The 18,641-nt window shown below is 38.9% G+C and overlaps 1 protein-coding gene across 1 annotated transcript in view; it reads left to right on the top strand.

Annotated features, from left to right (window-relative positions):
• LOC140372094 (pyruvate carboxylase, mitochondrial-like) overlaps window positions 1–18,641 on the top strand; it is a 340,452-nt gene that overhangs the window by 97,845 nt on the left and 223,966 nt on the right. The window lies entirely within an intron of this gene.

Consider the following 18,641-nt stretch of genomic DNA (forward strand, 5'->3'; position numbering starts at 1 on the left):
TTGAATCATTCACTATTGACCACTGGCCTACACTTTGACTACGTTACAATTCATGACCCTCCGTGAAAACAGTTTGAACACCCCTCAGTATCAGTCAAGACTGATACTCTTTTACCTATACCTATTTTTTTTCTTTTACTCTTTTTATCCCAGAACAACAGTCAAACAATATGATGTCAATCCGACGAAAAGTTGTTTAAACAAGTTGAGATTTAATCATGAGACAGATATGAAATTAAATCACAGAAGTCACAGAAGAGTAGAAATCCAACAACCCCACTCTAAACTTGAGTTCAAATGTGTGTCTACTCGAGCCTTTTCCGCACGTGTAAAGTTGGTGCCAGCTTCTGCATTACCATACAATATAAATGAAACCAACACAATCCAACATGAACAAGTGGAGCTATGCCATATTCTGAGCTAAATGAATGAATCATATGCACACGCCGCGACGAGGTTAGCCAGCGCCCGAGCAACGCCGCGAAAAGACGATGGAAGTATAGTCGCACTAGGCTGTTTTAAGAGCCGCAGAGGTATTTGTATAATGACTTATTTTACATATAATTCAGCCATGATATCAGAGTCCGAGAGCGAGAAAGCTGCAATTTTCATTCTCAGGCAGGAGGAGAGTGGAGTGGTGCCAGTGTATCATTTGTCATTTGATGCGTTGGAGAGACTGGAGCGAAGCATGGAAAACAAAACACTTCAACCGCTTGTCAAGTTGTCAACAGGAATTTGAACAGCTTGAACCTTTTGTTAGAACGTCTATCAGCAGATTAAAATAAAACATCCTTCTCGATTGTGTAAATATTTTACGTAAGGTTTTGTGTGGAAGACCTTTTACTTTACATCATTTAAAGCACTTTTTGTAGCTGAAAAAACAAACCCTAACTATATGATTAAATTACTTAACTTGTTGGAATTAATTTCTCCCCAAAAAAATAAATGTATAGTGCTTTTTACGTGGCTGTTAAGATCACAACAACTTTACATTCAGAGTCTGATATCATAAAGCTGGTCACATACTATTTCCACAGTATATTTGACTGAAAGACAATTAAGGATTACACTTTTTTGTGTGTCAATCGTGACAACTTCTCTACATACATTTTAACTTTTTTTCACTACTTTAGTTTGATATTTTCAGCATTTATGAGATTTGAAAATTTGGTTTTGATTAACATTCCAATTAATCATCAATGTTTATTCTAGAAATGTCTACCACCTAGGTTCCTTATCTATAGTATTTAAGTGCATTCCCCGGTTGGACTGTTGACATTTTGAGTTTTGAACAGTTGTTTTGTATGGGCAGCCTGTTCACTTTTGGTGTAAAGCCGCAGACCGTGGCCTGGCCGCCTCCTCTTGTTTTGCGGTCTCCGTTGGCTGCTCTTCTGGGGAATAGGTGAAGAGATAAACTCTGGGCAGAAAGGAGAAAATGACAGGAGCCAGACCGAGAGGTCATACCAGCTTGTCAATGCCCCAACTCGTCCGATGGGCCTGGTCTGGTCAGTGCTTGGACGGGACACCACTGGAATACCAGGTTCCACAGGGGGGCGGCTGTGCACACTCTCGTCGTGTCCTTGGGCAAGACACTTCACCCACCCGCTTGTTTTTATGTACTGTTGTAGGAGCAAAAACATGCTGTTATAAATACGTTCAATATTATTATTATATATATATACAATTATAGCACTATTTGAGAGACTAACATTTTAATAATATAAAAAAAGACAGAAAAAGACTTACATGAAGAGACAATATGAAAAAAATGAAACATAATTTTAAAAAGTCAGACATGTAACCTGTGTGTATGTCCCATCTGTCCCAGTGAGTTTAAGTGTCAGAGTAACATTTTCATACATGGTCAGAACAGACACGTTTCTTTCTTTATCAAAACCAGACTGTATAGTCCCATACAAAAACATTTAATATAGCCAAATATAAAAGAGCCAGAGTTTCTTGTCTTCGGGTCGATTTCAGCAATGTTGCAAGGCTAGTTTTCTGTCCAGAGACTGCAGGGGGCGACGGCGAGCACTTCAAACAACCCAACAATACATATTTAACCATCACAGGGACTTACAAAGATGTCCACGAGGTAAAAATTGAACTTGGCTCCGGTACTGGTGTAAGACTTAAAAAGTCAAAGTCAGTTAAAAGGCAGAGCTCAGTGCCGGAGCCCAGCACCTTAGCCCAGCACCGGAGCCCAGCACCTTAGCCCAGCACCGGAGCCCAGCACCGGAGCCCAGCACCGGAGCCCAGCACCGGAGCCCAGCACCGGAGCCCAGCACCGGAGCCCAGCACCGGAGCCCAGCACCGGAGCCCAGCACCGGAAGATACTGCATGTTGTAACATTACTGTTCAAAATGGTATGTATTTATTGAGACCGTGACAGTGCGCTGCATATATGGATCTTAACAGGAGAGATGCATTGTACCAGGTTGTAGCTCAAGTGCTCATTTCCACCTGTAGGGGGCATGCTGATGTTATTAAGTCCCTATTGTACATGTTTTTAGTGGTTGGGGAAACCAGAGTATCTGGAGGAAACCTACTCCGACACAGGGAGAACATGCAAACTCCACACACAAATGCTACCACCATCCACTTCCCATAGAAAAAGCTTAACTTCCCACATATTAATATTTTATTTGTGGGAAGAGGGTGCCTTAAAAATTACACAAACAGATTTTTTCCATAATACATTGTCAACTGGATATGACTGACTAATATGTCTCTTATTTTGACTATTGATCTTAACTGCCAGCTTTTGGAATGCACAGTGTAGTCTTTGTTGTTTTCATGGCCATCTCAAAGCCTAAATGCAAATGTACCAGGCCATTTCCTTTTTTGTTGAGGCTTATTTTGTAGGTGCAAGTTGAAGAATTTTTCAACCGCATTCAGCGAGACTGCATTCCAACAACACAGAATATCTACGCATTCCACCTGCAAAGTTTAATACAGAATGTCACTAGGACATAAATGACCTTCACCTTTCAGATGTGTAATGTGAATGTTCATCTTGGTGGTAGATTACAACTTGCAGCCTTGGAGTTAATATTGAAATAAACTGGCAGACCAATCATAAAACGGTGTTAGTTATTATGCCAACAAGTTACTCAAATTAGAATGAAGTTAAAAGTATTCTAACAATATAGCATGTTCACTAAGATCACAATTTAAGTTTCTCCTTGGTTTCTTTTCTTTCATCGCTGCTGGTTCCTTCAACATATTCTTCTGACCTTTGCAGACGGGCAACAAGAATGGAATTTTCATCACCTTATAAATTCTAATTAAACTTTTTCCTTTTACTTTCATATTTCCCCTTGATTTTTTTTGTTCGGGCAACTATACATTCTCAATACATAGAGAGGATGGGGACGTAAGTGTCAATCAATGCCCTTTTAACTGACTGCTAGGGTTCATTTTAGACCACGGAAAGTAACCTGCATCTATTCTAAGAAGATCTTTTCGCTCACTTAATCAATTTCGAAACCATTCTACTTGATTTTCACTCTGAGCGTCCTTAACTGACCTTTTGTGTCTCCTGTGGGGGGGCTGCCTGTCCTCGAATTGCCCTCCTAAACTCATTTACAGTCTGTAATACAGGATTATACACTGTTTGGTGAATATAATTATTGTAATACTTTCTATGAATTTGTGGGATTTTACACTTGAAGCGCCATGAAAAATTAATACATCCAATTGGATATAACTTGCAAATAGTCTTCAAGCTTCCAAGGATGAATAATATTATTTTTTAGGCTTGTGCGATGGCAAATACCAAGCAGGGTAGAATTGTCTTCATTGAATACAGTCTTTTGCCAACATTTTTCAATAAATATGTGGTTTTAATATCAACTTTACGATAATACACTTGATAGTATTCACTTTATTGTAGTATGTAGTAGTTGTATGTAGTTGCAGCTATGTCAAGATGGTTTGTTTAATGATTCATTCATCTCTCGATCTGGTTTGAATCAGGAACTACAATACAATTAAAATAATGAAAATTTGATGATGAAAAATGGGAAATTCTTTATTTTGTCCTTAATAATAATGGGTAAATGGCACAACTGTATGCTAATTGTGTTCATGGCTTTTGTTTTTAGTGGGCTTAACGTAGGCTCTTAGTGTTTTTGCGTCTTTGTTGCTATTTGGTGAAATGTTTACTTTCTGTCAGAAGTACTTTCTTACTTACTGTCTCTCAATTTCTCATCGAGATGGATCGTAACATTTGAGACTTGCGGTGATAATCGTAACTATTCAGGTCGCAATGTAATAACAGTTTAAATTGTGAGAATCGTAGGCAGCAAGTAGTATTTTCAGTTCAATTTATGTGTTTCATGCAGAAAGTCTGGTTTGAAAAAGCTTGTGAGAAATTCACATCAGCTCAACTTGCAAAGGAAAGTGAATTAAACATTTCATTGTTGCTTGGTCAAAGTGCCAACAATTGAGACTTCTCGTAAAATCATGGTGTTTCTTCTCGCAATATTTAAGTAACAATTACATTTGACATTGTGACATTTGCAGCATCAATTAGTATCTGCGTGGGGACTTTTTTGACAACCCCCTTATCAGTAGTGTATAATAAATGTCTTTTCTTTTGCAAAATACAGTCTCCATCATGCCTGTCCTCTCTACAGCCTTGTTTTATGTGTCTGTTTGATGGAAGCTGTGAGTTATGAAGACATGGAGCTGTGCCCTGCAGCTCACAGTGCACTACAGAGGCACCTGCATTAATACTCACACATGCACATGCACACACACACACACACACACACACACACACACACAGACGGGTAACGGAAAGACTACTGAGGGAAAGTGGCAAAGTGTCCCCTTGACATTTCCCATTTTAATCTATTTTTCTAGCTCAGGTGTTCTTCACATCTGGAATAATCTCTCTGCAGGCTTTTGCGATATCACAGAAGCTTTTGTCAAATTCAAATGGGGAAAGATCTGCCGCTGTGGTTTAGATCTGGTTTGGTTGTATTAGTGAGGTGTGATTTAAGTCTTGGTTTGGGCTCCGTTTCACTTCGCTGTGGTCCCGGGTAAATCCTGCTTCATTTGTTCTTGGATTAGTTGTGCTTCTAGTCTTTATTTATTCCTGTTTAGTCTTGTTTACTCTGACAATGATCCAGGCTAAAAACTGTTATGTGCTTATTTTTGGTCATTTTCATATTCTACTGTGGTTTTAACTTGTATGCATTTTTTTGTGTGTGAATTTAATGATTGTAAAGCACTTTGTTACATGCAAATTGTACTATACTTGGTTTGGTCTAGCTTTGGTCTAGCTTTGGTCCATGTTTGGTCAATGTTTGGTGTTGGTTTCGTCCATGTTTAGGGTTTGTTCGAGTCTTGATTTAATCCTGTTTTAGCATCAAATCCTGCTTTAAATCTGGTTTGGCCTTTTAGTTTTGGCAAAGTAAAAGTATTATAGTGCCCCTCTTAACATTTAGCAATATTTTGGCTGTTCACATTCGCCAGACTCTTCTACATTGGCTTTGTGAACCACATTTTGGAGCTCTTACTGGAAAGGACTCCTCACAGTGATAAGTGGATATTGAAAATGACTCATTTCGGCTGTAAAATGTACATGCCAGGAATAACTCTGCTATTCCACAAATTGTTAGACTTGAAGATCCATTAAAATACATATTGTATTTTTTAAGCATGCTATATTTTTTATATTTTTACGTTTTGTCATAGCTTTTCTGCAAATTTGACAGATTTAAGAGAGCAAATATACTCAACTGTACTTTTGTTACTGTCACTTTTCCTACGCACCAATCCTTAGAACTCAAGTTTATTTTCTAGTTCAACTTATTTTTTTAAACATGGTCATAAAATGCAGCGTTTGCATTTGCGAGTTCCTGACGTAGTGCTGATTCTTCAGTTCCATGAGGAGTGAATGGTTTGGTGTCTGGATCTGATAGCGTCGACAGGAGCCCACATCAGTGTCTCTTTCTCTCCATCTCCTGCTCTATCGCTCCATCACCGCTGCTTATCACCGCTCCTCCGACAGTTCCCTTATCTCCCGCGTTCTCATTACAATATGTCGACCCTTCAGTTTACATTGCTTTAAATAATCCGCTATAGTTCCTTTATCTGGAGTTCTGTGAAGAGTTTTGTTCGTGCAACTCCAAACCTTTTTACACCTCTGCCATTATATTTCTAACAACTTGGTGTAGAAATAAACACTATTATCCCATGTAAGGATGTTACAATCATAGTTTTGCAATTGTCTGAAGAAACATACGATTTTACGATCAGCCACGGTTATCAACTGACATTTTCCTTCTTTCACATGTCTAGCGTTATCAAATCAAAGTTTCTGAATGAGAAATGGCATTGTCACAAACAGCCTGATAAAAGGAACTTTGCTGGAGTATAGATGGAAATCAAATTACTCTTTGTTGCTGCCTACAATTCTCACAATTACAATTTGTTTACTTCTTACTCTATTGTGGTTTAAATAATCCCGATTCTACATTAACTGAATAATCGTGATGGCCCAATCACATGTCCTAAATACATGCAAAAGGATTTCCAATCATTTTGAACTTTGGAAAGGCTTCAGAGAAATCACTTTGTCATCAGTGTAAATGGGGAAAAAACTAGATTTGTTCTTCTGAGGCTTCCATAAGCAGATGGCTGAAAGGAATGCATGAAATATTCAAAGCAAACACTTTCTCTTTCAACTAAGCTTGTGAAATCTGACTGTATATTCTGCCCATATGCTACAAATGGATATTATCTCATGTTTCAAAGTTTTGGTTGGGTTTTGGGGCAATTTTATTTAGTATAAATAATCTAAAATGTCGACGTTAGCGGTGATTATCATTTACTAGGAAACAGAAAACACAAATATCAACCAACATTTGTGGTTATTGTAATCTTCTCCGTTCCAAGCTCGAGCCTGTGCATCTGATGAACACCTGTCAAATTAATATGAAATCATGGGACACAAGTTGGGTTGTTTACCACGACAAACTTAGATCTGGTAATTCAGGAAAACACCTTTGAGAATATAAAGTATAGCCTACATATAAAACCTCTTTCATATTTCTTGTCTGTCCTTCCATTCCACAAAACTCACATAATACGCCCAGACCCCACTGTTCCTGTCTTCTCTTCATGTTCCTCTAACACACTTTCTGCTCATCCGCACCGCTCTTATCCACCGTCTCTCTTCCCCCCCGCGCGCATCTGTTCTCCTGTGCTATTCACCGGACACCCCCAGACCCCGGCTCGCCCATGTCGCACGGCGGGAGAGCGGAAGCCTGCCTCTGATAGGAACGACCGCCCTCGAGGGGGGGTTCTGTCTCCTATTTAAAAATGAGAAAAGAGGAATCAACGAATCAACGAATCCAGTGGTTTTCAAACTGAGAGCGGGAACACAAGATGCATACAGATTACTTGTGTTATCACTGCGGGGGTCATGTTTAATGGGATTATCGTCCTCCATCTTGTTTTGGCTTGGTTCACTCGGTTCACATAATACTCTTTCAACTGCAGCTGTTGCAACACTGTGATGTATCCTTTGTGGGGCAAATCATGTTTTTTATCCCCACATTGTTTAGATCAGTCTGTATGATGTGCGTAGTTATGAGAAGGGTTGTGCTGGTTTAGTCCTTAGATCTGTAGTATTAGCTTGCATTTGGTACAACTTTAGTCCCAGGTTACGCAATGTTTTGCCCTTATTCCTTGGACCTGAACGATCTTGTTTAGTCCCGATATTAATGTCTAATCCCTTGCACGCTGTGTATCTGTGATCGCTGCATTTCTCTGCCTGCTAGAAATCAAATTACTCTTTGTTGTCAGCACATTGAATATAATACTAGGATTCACTAAGTGTATGTGTGTTTTCTACAGAATAATGGTGTTGACTTAGAGAACATGAGGCCCAATTAGAAGCACTGGATTTGACTTCTTCCCTGCAAACACTAGCATTTGTTGCACCACTCCCCTTTTGCACCATGCATCTCCACCCTATCAGAAAGTGTCATGTAAACAATCCCACTGCATATTTTGACTGGGGTGACATCATTTACACTTCACAATGAATCACTTGTACCCAAGATGGTGTAAACGTTTCTTAGAATACTTTGGGTACAAAATGGCAAAATGCATTTTTCCATAGCGTATAGATTTTTAGCCGTGATAACCTTTCTGACCTGAAATGTATTTTCAATTCCCTATCAATTTGTGGTCATAATGCTAATCAGTATGTGCCCTTTGAGTTTACTATGTTAAAGCCTTTTTGACTCTAAACGTGAGACAAAAAACACAGACATGAGGAGCGATCAAAGACTGCAGAGCCAAAAGTGGTGAATTGATAAAGCTGACGCACCTTTCAAAGCCAAACATGTGCTATTATTAGTTTGTAAAACTTGAATCAGAATATTTTGCACCAAAAGATGGTGATTGACGGGGACAGGAAATGGTGTCGAGTTTAGGAACTAATCTCGCCTTTTTTCCCGCTTTTATTTTCTTTAGCAACGCTTCAAAGTGGATTAAAAGCAATGTGTTGTGGACATGTGCCGAGTAAAATACAATTGGATAAAAGGACACGGATGAGACGGTTAAACTTTATAGCTGTATGAGAGGAGAGTAATCATTGTCCTTTTTGTTGTTTCATGCTCTGCTTTAATGGCTGTTGCTGTGACATTTTATGGGCACAATACGTCACGTTCACATGAGGAGCGCAGCAGCTTCAGAAGCGCTTACAGGGATCCAAAGTCCAGGAGAAGCAAATAGAGCGCGTTCCAGGCTTTAAGATGCAATGTCATTTTCCACACAAATGTATTTTATTTGACGGGAACAGTGTATATTGTTTGTATTATCGTGTTATTATATTACTTCAGAACTTGTGTAAATTAGTGTCTAGTTTTGATACTAGTCTTAATATTGATTAGTATCTGAGCGCTCCAATTTCTGTACTTTATTTAATCCAAGGCCGACATCTAAAGCGTTCCATATTTTCTACAAACAAATGTCACCCTCTTGTGTCAGTCCAAGGCCTTGTTACTTGTGTGTTAACGCTGAAGATGACCCCCTGCCCAGGTGATGGACCGCTCCATCTCGTGTGCAGGAGATGGACAGCCCCCACTCCCCGCGGCTCCACTCGCAGCGCTGCTCTCAGACCTGCTCTGGTGGTACAACATGTAATTTACAAAGAACCACCTCTGGCCTTGAGAAGGTCGAGCACGGACACCTCCGACGTGAGCGGACTTCCATACGTAAGCGCAGCGTACGAGCCGGCACTGGTGAATTTACTGCAGGCTTCCACTCAGTCTGGCTGATTCAGATCAAACTTTCAATGCAATCTGACTGGAACACGTTAGCAGGATGATGGGAGGTATTTAGTTGATTAATCAAGTGATGCTGCCTCAGCCGACTACATTTTTACTAATCGACTTTTTGGTATTACAAGGATTTATACGTACCACAGCAGATTGGTGCCCCTTTTTTGTCAATGAATCATTGGACAGGGCATGTCTTTAGTCAACCAAGAACGTTAGTGGACTACAGCCCTTATTAGCATGCTGCATCGTCCTGTCCAGTAAAGGCTAGAGGGCCAAAACATTCTTTAAACAGTAAAGCAAAACTTCTTACTGAGAGCAGAGTCGCCTGCATTTGACCTATAACTTGACCCGGTGGCGTGCCCTGCCTGTTTTCATTGCCATGTTGTTCAACATTCCAGGCAAAACATAAATATCTCCATGGAGACGAGCGTGCGAAGTTGCACAGTGCACTTTTAAATTCAATTGTGATTCTTATATCTTCTATAGAAATGTAATCCAAACCGTGTTGCCATATGGAGCGTCTGCCTCTCATGGCGTCATAATGCCGTCAGTCAATGAAGCTGGATCAAAATCTTTACAAATGAAATACAGTGTGCCGAAATCTATAGTAACGACATCAAGACGGATTGATGAATCTCGCAGCGCAGTCAAAAGTGCTGAGGTGCTTCCCCCTTGAATTTAATTGTCTTTCCTCCCACACAGTGACTCTACTCTCTCACCATTACTGTTATCGGTTAAAGGCCTAATTTGCTCAACACTATCTATTACCAGCCAAAGCTTATTGAAACGTGCCGAGATACGCTCACCTGAAATGCCAGCCTCCAGTTCCAGGCGCTTCACTGCCTTTTCAGGGATAAAGCTGAACTATTACTTGTAATCGATGCAATGGATTGTCTAAGGGTCCGTGCTGCCACCCGGGCTTTATGAACTCGCCTCCTGCCTCCCATGAGGAATCTCAATGATTATCAATTCTTGTAATATCAGGCCACAACTTGAATCACTCCTGTGGTGAAAGTGGTCATCGGCAGCAGGGAAATGAAGCATTAGTCAGCAGGATGTGACCATACATTTAGACACTTAGACAAGGAAGTGAGAAGCGGCTGAATAAACATATACTTTGCAACAAAATCCAAGTAAAAAAAAGACAACCATTTTTTTGACTATTTGTCATTGGCTTTGCTTATTGTTCCTTCGTGGTGGAATCTCATGTTAAATGAATTTGTTTTCAAAAAGCACATTACATCAGTCAGGCGTTCCCGACATCAGGAATTGTTTTGTAGTGCTATCTACTGGCTGCAAAGGGAACAACATTGGGGAGATGAACCTAGATTATGCCCAGAACGAGTCTGACGATGTTTTATGGCCTAAAAATGGCTAAGAAGATCTACCTATGATATCACAAAACTGTAGTGTTTATGGTGCTCAATGGGGAGAGGACTTACTGAGCAGGATTTATGAATCAATTGTGAATGAAGGTAAATACAACCAAAAGTACCCTTTTTATGGCCTGTAAGCTTTATTTGACAGAACAGTGCAGAGGGAAATGGGACTGAGACTGGGACTGACATGCAGTAAATTGTAGAGAGCCGGACTTTAACTCTCGAACGCTCAAAAAAGTCTATTTGAATATTATGTTATATTTTCAAATACAAAAGTTAAAGTATTAAAAGTGTGCCAAGAGTAATCCGTAAAATGCTCATTAAAATGTGTCTCGTCTGCAGGTCTTTGTAGATCTATTTGTATACCAAATGTACGCGTTATATAAAATGTTCTAACCTCATGTTGTATTGTGTTGTTATGCAGTCCATAACAGCACAATTTTCCGCAATGCCCTTGAAAGCAAATTATTCCCGTCTGCATTTATTCAGGTACAGAAACACCAATGTTTTGCCCATTACATGAAGACACTCAGACAGGAGTTCAAACAACACAGTGCAGCGAGTGGATAAGATCACCTCCAGATAAATGTCATACTCCTGGAAACAAAGCGAGAACGTACACCTCTTCTACACAGGGGCCGAGCATGTCCGCTGAAGTGTCCTCCTCCACTTTGAGAAATGTTAAGTGGCTCCGTCTGTCCCACATGTGCACATTAGATCTGGGCATCACAGCGTCTCTTTGCTACAAAACAATACATATGGCCCACAACACGGATGTCACAATGTGGATGCACAGAGCTAATCTATAGTTCCATTTCATTGCAGAATGGAGTCGATTTATTAAATCTATGTGACAAAAATGATGCCTTGAATTTGAAAAAACTATTGTGGCTTCAACATTTCTGTTAGTATTTGTGCGCTTAGTGTCTGTGATGATCATCTATTTAGTAAAATACAATAGTAAATGTGTTACAACAGGCTCTGACATCACCCACACCCACATGACTGTTTTTTATTTGACAAAACCACCTTAATTCAGACATTCTGCGCTTAATCCCAGTTTCTCCATTGAAAACGTTATTTTATTCCACTCCTTTTTTACCTTATATATAATGTTTCTGTTTAAGCCTTTAAAGGATCTATATTTCACATCATACTTTGCGAAATACACATAGGTTTACATTTCTTTGTTGAAACACTACCTGCTCAAGCTGCATTAATCCTCATTGCACTATATTACATTGCAAACTTAAATTGGCGACATTTCTGAGGAGTTATACGACGCTAATATATTCAGCGAGCTTTTCAAGACACATCAGCATCCACTATTATATGTATCTACTCTTTCCATGGCAGCATAATTACACATACATTACATTTCAGCTAATGGCGCTTGCTAAATCTGCCACGCTGCTATTAAAGTAAGCTAGTCTAAATCTTCTCAATGATCTCCAATTAGAGGTAATCCGAATTTATTCCGCCGGCCTGTGAGCTGTACGTACAAAAAACACACAGATAATGTAACCACCACTACGCTATTACTATTGCATGCTGTGACTAAGCATGGGCCGATATCCGATGACTTGCTAATGTATATCATAACTGATATTTGCAGTTAGATATTTAGATTTGAAAATCCATCAAGATTACAATGTATTTATTTGGATATAAGATCATTTGTGGCATAATTGTGTCCATTTAATCACAAGTCTATTAAAAAGACAAGTCTGATACTCCAAGGACAAACTGCGACTGGCACATGGGGCACCAAGCAAGTGCTGTTTTACTACTACTTGTACTTATACTTTGTTATACTTGTTATTAATTCTACAATTGTAAACTACTATTCCTGCTGTTTTAGGCATTGCTCATCAAACACATAAGGAGTTTCCATTTTGCCAAATACTACTAATGTTTCCCACAAATAACCCATGCTACTGCTTCTCTTCCCTCTATAAACCTCCTATATGTTATCTGTCCTTTTCCTCTGTATCTACCTGCGTTGCAACAATGAAATTTCTGCATGTGTGGACAATAAAGGATTATCTTATCTTAACTTATAAATATGGTCGTGCGGGTATCAGTACTCACGTGATGCTTTGCTCGCCTTGGCAACCACGGCAGAAGGGCAAACTTTGGAATTTGAAGATTAAAAAACTCTTAATGGTTCTCGTGGTTTAATTCAATTGCTGTGATATTTGGTGCAATATTTTTGGAACATTTGAGCTGAACAAAGTAGCTCTTTGCCCTTGGTAAATGGCAAATAAATAAAAATGGCGATTTACATGACTAAGAAACACGCCGCAAAACCTCACATGAGAATAGTATCACACATTTAATGATTTACTGCAACTTCTACTAAAACCTTTACTACTATTGCCCATTAATACTATTACTACCGCCCTGTACTACCACAACTACCTTCAAAATCCAAAGGCGTCTGTAGGATCCGTTGGCCAAGCTAATGCGTTACATTTTGCTCTCCTTGACAAAAGACCCTGTTGTTTTTCCTGCTGTACATCTTAGGAAGGCGTGCAGTAATGGGTGTCCTCCTCTGTACTGCGCCGTATCTCTTTGCCCTCTTTGAATTTTGTTTCCCCACCATTATCTTGCCTCTGCCCCTCCGCCGCTTCCTCCTGTCACCATCCATTTCACCCCCTCGTGTTCCGGCCCGGGCGTCCGCACAGTCGAGGGCTTCATTTACCTGGGTGGTACAAGCTATTCTATACGTCTTAGTTTTTTGCACCTGTTTTCTCAGAATACTTTCTTCATCCACAAAGAATTTATTCAGTCCGTCTCGCCAATACAAAAAAAAAAAAAAAAAAAAACACAATCAACATTAGCAGCTCCTATGCATTTTTTGTGTATGTAACAATTTGACTACTGTCCAAAAATGAAATGTTAAATATATATATTGTCACCTTTTTCCTTTCAAATTTGTGTTAAATGACAAAAACAATGACATTTTGAAATAAATCTTGAAATGTATTTGCTTTGAATTGATGTAAAATGATCACTTTATATGGGAGAGGAAGCACAAACTAAACTAAGTCATGAATAAAATTGATATGGCAAATAACTGATGTGTAATTTAAGAGTCTGAATACACAGTATTATAGGAATTACCTTATACAAATGAAAATAAGGGGGGAAAGTACATTTTATGTCAGTTTCCTTAACCATTACGATTAAAACGTTTCATATTTTGGAGGCTATTCACAGTAAATTAAAAAATGCACCCAATAATTATTCACTTGTACTATTAAAAAGCATGTCTATCCGAGCCACATAACTTACCCGCAATCACACGACTCGCGAAAGACCCTGTGCATCTTCTGCGTTCGTGTTTTCGAGCACGTGACGTCGTCCCAGTGCAGTTTTTATTCAGGTCATTTCTCTCTCCGTCACCGCAGCGCCGCTCTCATTTACAACGCCACAAATCTCACGTTTTCCTCCACGTATAGTGAACGTTGTGTTACAAATGGTCTTATAAACATTATAAAAAGTGTTTAATAGATTTATTTTGCGTAAACGCACTGACTAAATGAAAATACTGCAACTACTACCTTTTTGTTGATGTGTTGCACTTATTACTACTATTATTTTTTACCATATGTAATTGGCATAAGTGCAATAAAAATGTATCCTCTTTGAATTTTAATGTTCTCCTATTATCCCGTGGCTAATATAACCTTTTTTTTTCTTCTTAAAAACAGCGTGTTTTCCTCCTGCTTATTTCTGACTTTCACCTGTGCGTTGATTTACGGCTCTCCCTGCTCATAAAGTCATCGTGTTTATGAGTTTTCCCCTCCCGTTCTCCACATAGCGCCGCTCTAATCCTCACATACTGTCATGTGATCTCCGCCTCTTCTGCGTTCGATGCTCACCAATGTTTCTCTTTGCATTTTGCCTCCATTCTCAGTGGAAATATTGCCCCCCCCCCCGTGTATCCCATCTCAAACTCGTTTACCCGGTAATCTCATTTCTCCGTCCAGCTTCACAGTTGGCTTTATATCCACCCGCTCCCTTGTTACTGCGAGACATACTCCCCTCTCCCCGTGTAATATACCTGACCTTTTTTGTTCCATCAGTTGTGCATTGGCTTTCCTTGCATTTTTGCCTGATTTTACTCTTCAAATTCAGTTGCATAGTGTGTTATGGTTTATATCTCTGTAATTACCGTACCTATCCACTTAAAAAATATATAAAAATCTTCTGTCAACAGGAATACAAGTGAGATTTTTTCGCAATAACCTCAGTGATTGTCGTCAGTTGAAAGGATTGTATCTTAAGTTAAAGATATTCCTTTATTGTCCACACATGGGGAAATTTCGGTGTTACATCACAGTAGATACAGGGGGAAAGGACAGATAACTTATAGGAAGTTTAAAACTCTTAATAGAAGAACTCTTATAAACAAAACCAAAAAACTCTTAACAAAACCCCTCTCTTATCTTAATAGAGAATGGAGGAAAACAATAAATTAAAGATAAAAATAAAATAATAAAATAAGGTAAATAATAATAAAATAAAGTAAAGTAAAAATAGCAAGCATAAGACTAAATAATACTAATACTAATGGTAAGTAAACACTCTTATTTACATCAGTTATATTCACATGAATATGGCCTTTTGTGAGTATGACGGTATTGCACATGGTTTAGTCAGTAAATCTTGTGAGATTAAGATGAAGAGTTTGTGGAGCCAAGGCTAAACAATTAATAAGGTTTAACATTTGTGGATTTCTAGTTTATAGATCTCTTTTTAAAAACCTGTGAATCGCCCATAGTTTTACACAAGCCCTTCCCCACCGTTGAGATTATGACACCAAATTCTAGAAACACGACCTGTTCACTGCAGACTTGGCTGGGTCCACCACTGCACGGCGCCATCTACATGTAGTACAAGTGTGTAGGGAGCGTGTCCATTAGGTTTTACTTGTATATAAATAAGATAAATGTGTCCCGGACCCTCCTGCCTTTAGGAACGCACTCGGGCCGAGGTCATTCTTCCACATCTGCACCAGGCCCTTTTATTTGAGGACAAACTGCTGTTACCCACTTCAAAAAAAGGGCACGTAGACACTTTTTTTTGGCTGAAGCCGCTGACTCTGAAGTGTAGTGTGGGTATTGTAATAGTTTTGCAGTTGTCAGCTCTTGATGTGAATGTTTTTCTGTCCTTTGCTGCAGAAAAAGAACCTGCAGGAAAACAGTTTCATGTTTTTAAATGTTTTTATTCACATTTTCCTGTATAAAAAAAAAGGAAAACTAACTCATGAAAATGAAACATCGTTCTGGGGTTGTTGGCCTTTTTGTCTCCAGGTAAATTGACCGGTAGATTAGAATATTCCACGGTATTGCATTAACCGCCATACAGAGAAGCAGGTGATGTTACCCAAGTGTCAGATCTGTGAAGAGGCGACCGCGCTCACTAACAATAAGCAATAATAACGTCTGTAATTAAATAAATGCTAAATAGTTTAATTTTACTGTGGAACATTTCAAGCATTCCATCAAGCATCATATATTTTACCTTACACATGTTCCACTACTTTACTACAACCACAAGAGCAAATAATGTCTTAATATGGTCTTAATGATTTGGCTTTCTCCTGCATTATCGTTACCACTGAGGAAAAAGTTTCAAGTTCCTGCAAAAATTTGTCACTCTCTCAAAAACGTGTCCATTGGTCTAATGCAGGACTAATTAATGAGCATAATTTGTGGCAGAAGATACAGAAATACACTCCAAATACTCAAAGTGCAAAGTTAATTCTGTACTATTCAGAAAACTCTGCTTGCTCCGCTATATTCACCACACATTTTACATTCTGAAGTGTTGAACTTGAGGACTTGGCATGTTTTTTTTTTTTTTTTAGACATACAAAAATCTTGATTAGATATTACAAGCAATAATTACTCAAGTGAAGGCAAGAAGTATTTAGTGATTAAAAATTCGCAACGGATCACTTGTTATAGGACTGTCTTGTTGAAATTAACAAGGAACTGCAGTCTGTTTTTGACACGGCCATCCCACTCGATTTCAGAACGATGTATTTGGGCCTCAGAACTCCTGCCACGGACACAATACATGGATACCTTTGGAATGATCTTCTGGCGGCAGGAAAAAAGGGCCATGATAAAGAAATGGAGACTCAAAGATCACCAACGATCAAGGACTGGACTGACATCAGACAACATAACACATCCAGACTTAATTTGAAAATGGAAAGTTTGATAGATTTTGGAATAAATGGGACTTGTATGTAGGACATGTGCCATCATTTTATTTGTTTTGTCACACTGTGCTGTTACTATTTTTATTCATAATTTTGTATTTATCTGGTCTTTGTTGTATTTCTTGTTTTGTGTATAATGTATATTTACCCAAAACTATACAACTCTTATTCAAACGGGATTCAGACAGTCAAGAGTTTGATCACATCTCTGATACGTTTTATAAGATAGAGTGCAGTGTAAACAGAACATAGTATAAAAATAGTATTGTTACATTAAAATACTTAAATCCAGGGTTCTCGCTAAGTGGTTTGAGCATGCCGCCATTCTTTGGCAGGTCACCGCCCAAAAGATACCGCCAGGTATTACGATCACGGCACGTATCGCTCGTTCGTATGCTGATCTTAGCGCCATTGAACGAGCAACATTTTTTTAAGTGCTTTTCGCAAATCGACTGACGCAATCGACCTACGGGCATGGTTTGTCCCACCGCCATCCTTCAACCTCAGCCCAGCGAGAACACTGCTTAAATCAGTATTTACTTGAATCAGACTATACATTTAAATTCCTATATTACTTTATTTCCTGGAAAAGTGTAGTCGAAGTCCAGGGACTGGCTAAATTTAGTCCTTTGGTGTTGCATTGTGGGCGTTAAAAAGCTGCTGAGCCTGAATGAAGCACAGTTTCAGTTTAATGTAAAAGGAACCAGAGCAATCTGAGGAAACCGTGGAGACGGGAGTGCTCTCGGAACACAGCACAACAGCCACACACTGCTGCAGTAATGTAGGGAAGCACACGGCATGATGTAGGGAAAGAAAATGACTTGAATTTAATGAAGAAGTTTCTGTGTTTTTATGCTTGATTTATTTGGCAATAGATTTTGTTACAAAGGAAGGCTCCATACTCAAAAGTGTAATCTTTATGGGGGGCTGTAAACCTCCAGTCTGTCAGTCAGTCAGGTGATTTTAAAATATTTGTACTCTCTTTAGTAGAAAAGAGAAGGCATGGCGTGAGATATGTTAACATTTGCGAGAGAATTCTGAGTTTAAGTCTTTTTAGATATATACTCTCTAAAAAGACAAACTTAAACTAATGGTTTTCTGTTTAAATCTTTGCAATTGCGTGATCTCCTGTTCTCTTGTCGTGACGTCTTTCACAACATTACAGATATTTGCCTGATCGATGCACAAAGCATTTGAGACAACTACAGCCTTAGAATTTTGACCGCACTGGCTTCCAAGTCTCTCCATAGAATTAATTTCAAAGTTCTACTGGTCCACAAATCTCTAAAATCTCTAAATGGACTTTTCATGAGCTGGTGCTGGTCTCTTTTTAATATTGGCAATATGGTTGAGTACTTTCATTGACTTTTACGTGTTTTTTCATAACTGTTTATTTGTATTTATTGGAAATGTGTAAACTATGCAAACTTGTATACTTTATTTCTAGGTGCTTTACAAAAAGACAAGAATATGACTATGTGGTGAGCACTTTTAATGAACTATTTATATATTTTTATATTGGTCAGGACTGTAGCTGGAGGACCTGGCGTGCATGATGTGCGTTGGTTTGCAGATCAGACATTTGAATCCACATTAGTCTTCAATCCTTCATAAACTTCTCGTCAGTGTCGTCAGAAAGCATGGACCACAGAGCATTTCAGGACACAACTATATATTTTAAAAGTGACCATGGTATCCGTGCTACACTTCTCTGCCACG

This window comes from Eucyclogobius newberryi, unplaced genomic scaffold (assembly GCF_026437365.1).
Source record: "Eucyclogobius newberryi isolate DKJ021-1_F unplaced genomic scaffold, fEucNew1.0.hap1 SCAF_22, whole genome shotgun sequence".
Taxonomy (NCBI): domain Eukaryota; kingdom Metazoa; phylum Chordata; class Actinopteri; order Gobiiformes; family Gobiidae; genus Eucyclogobius; species Eucyclogobius newberryi.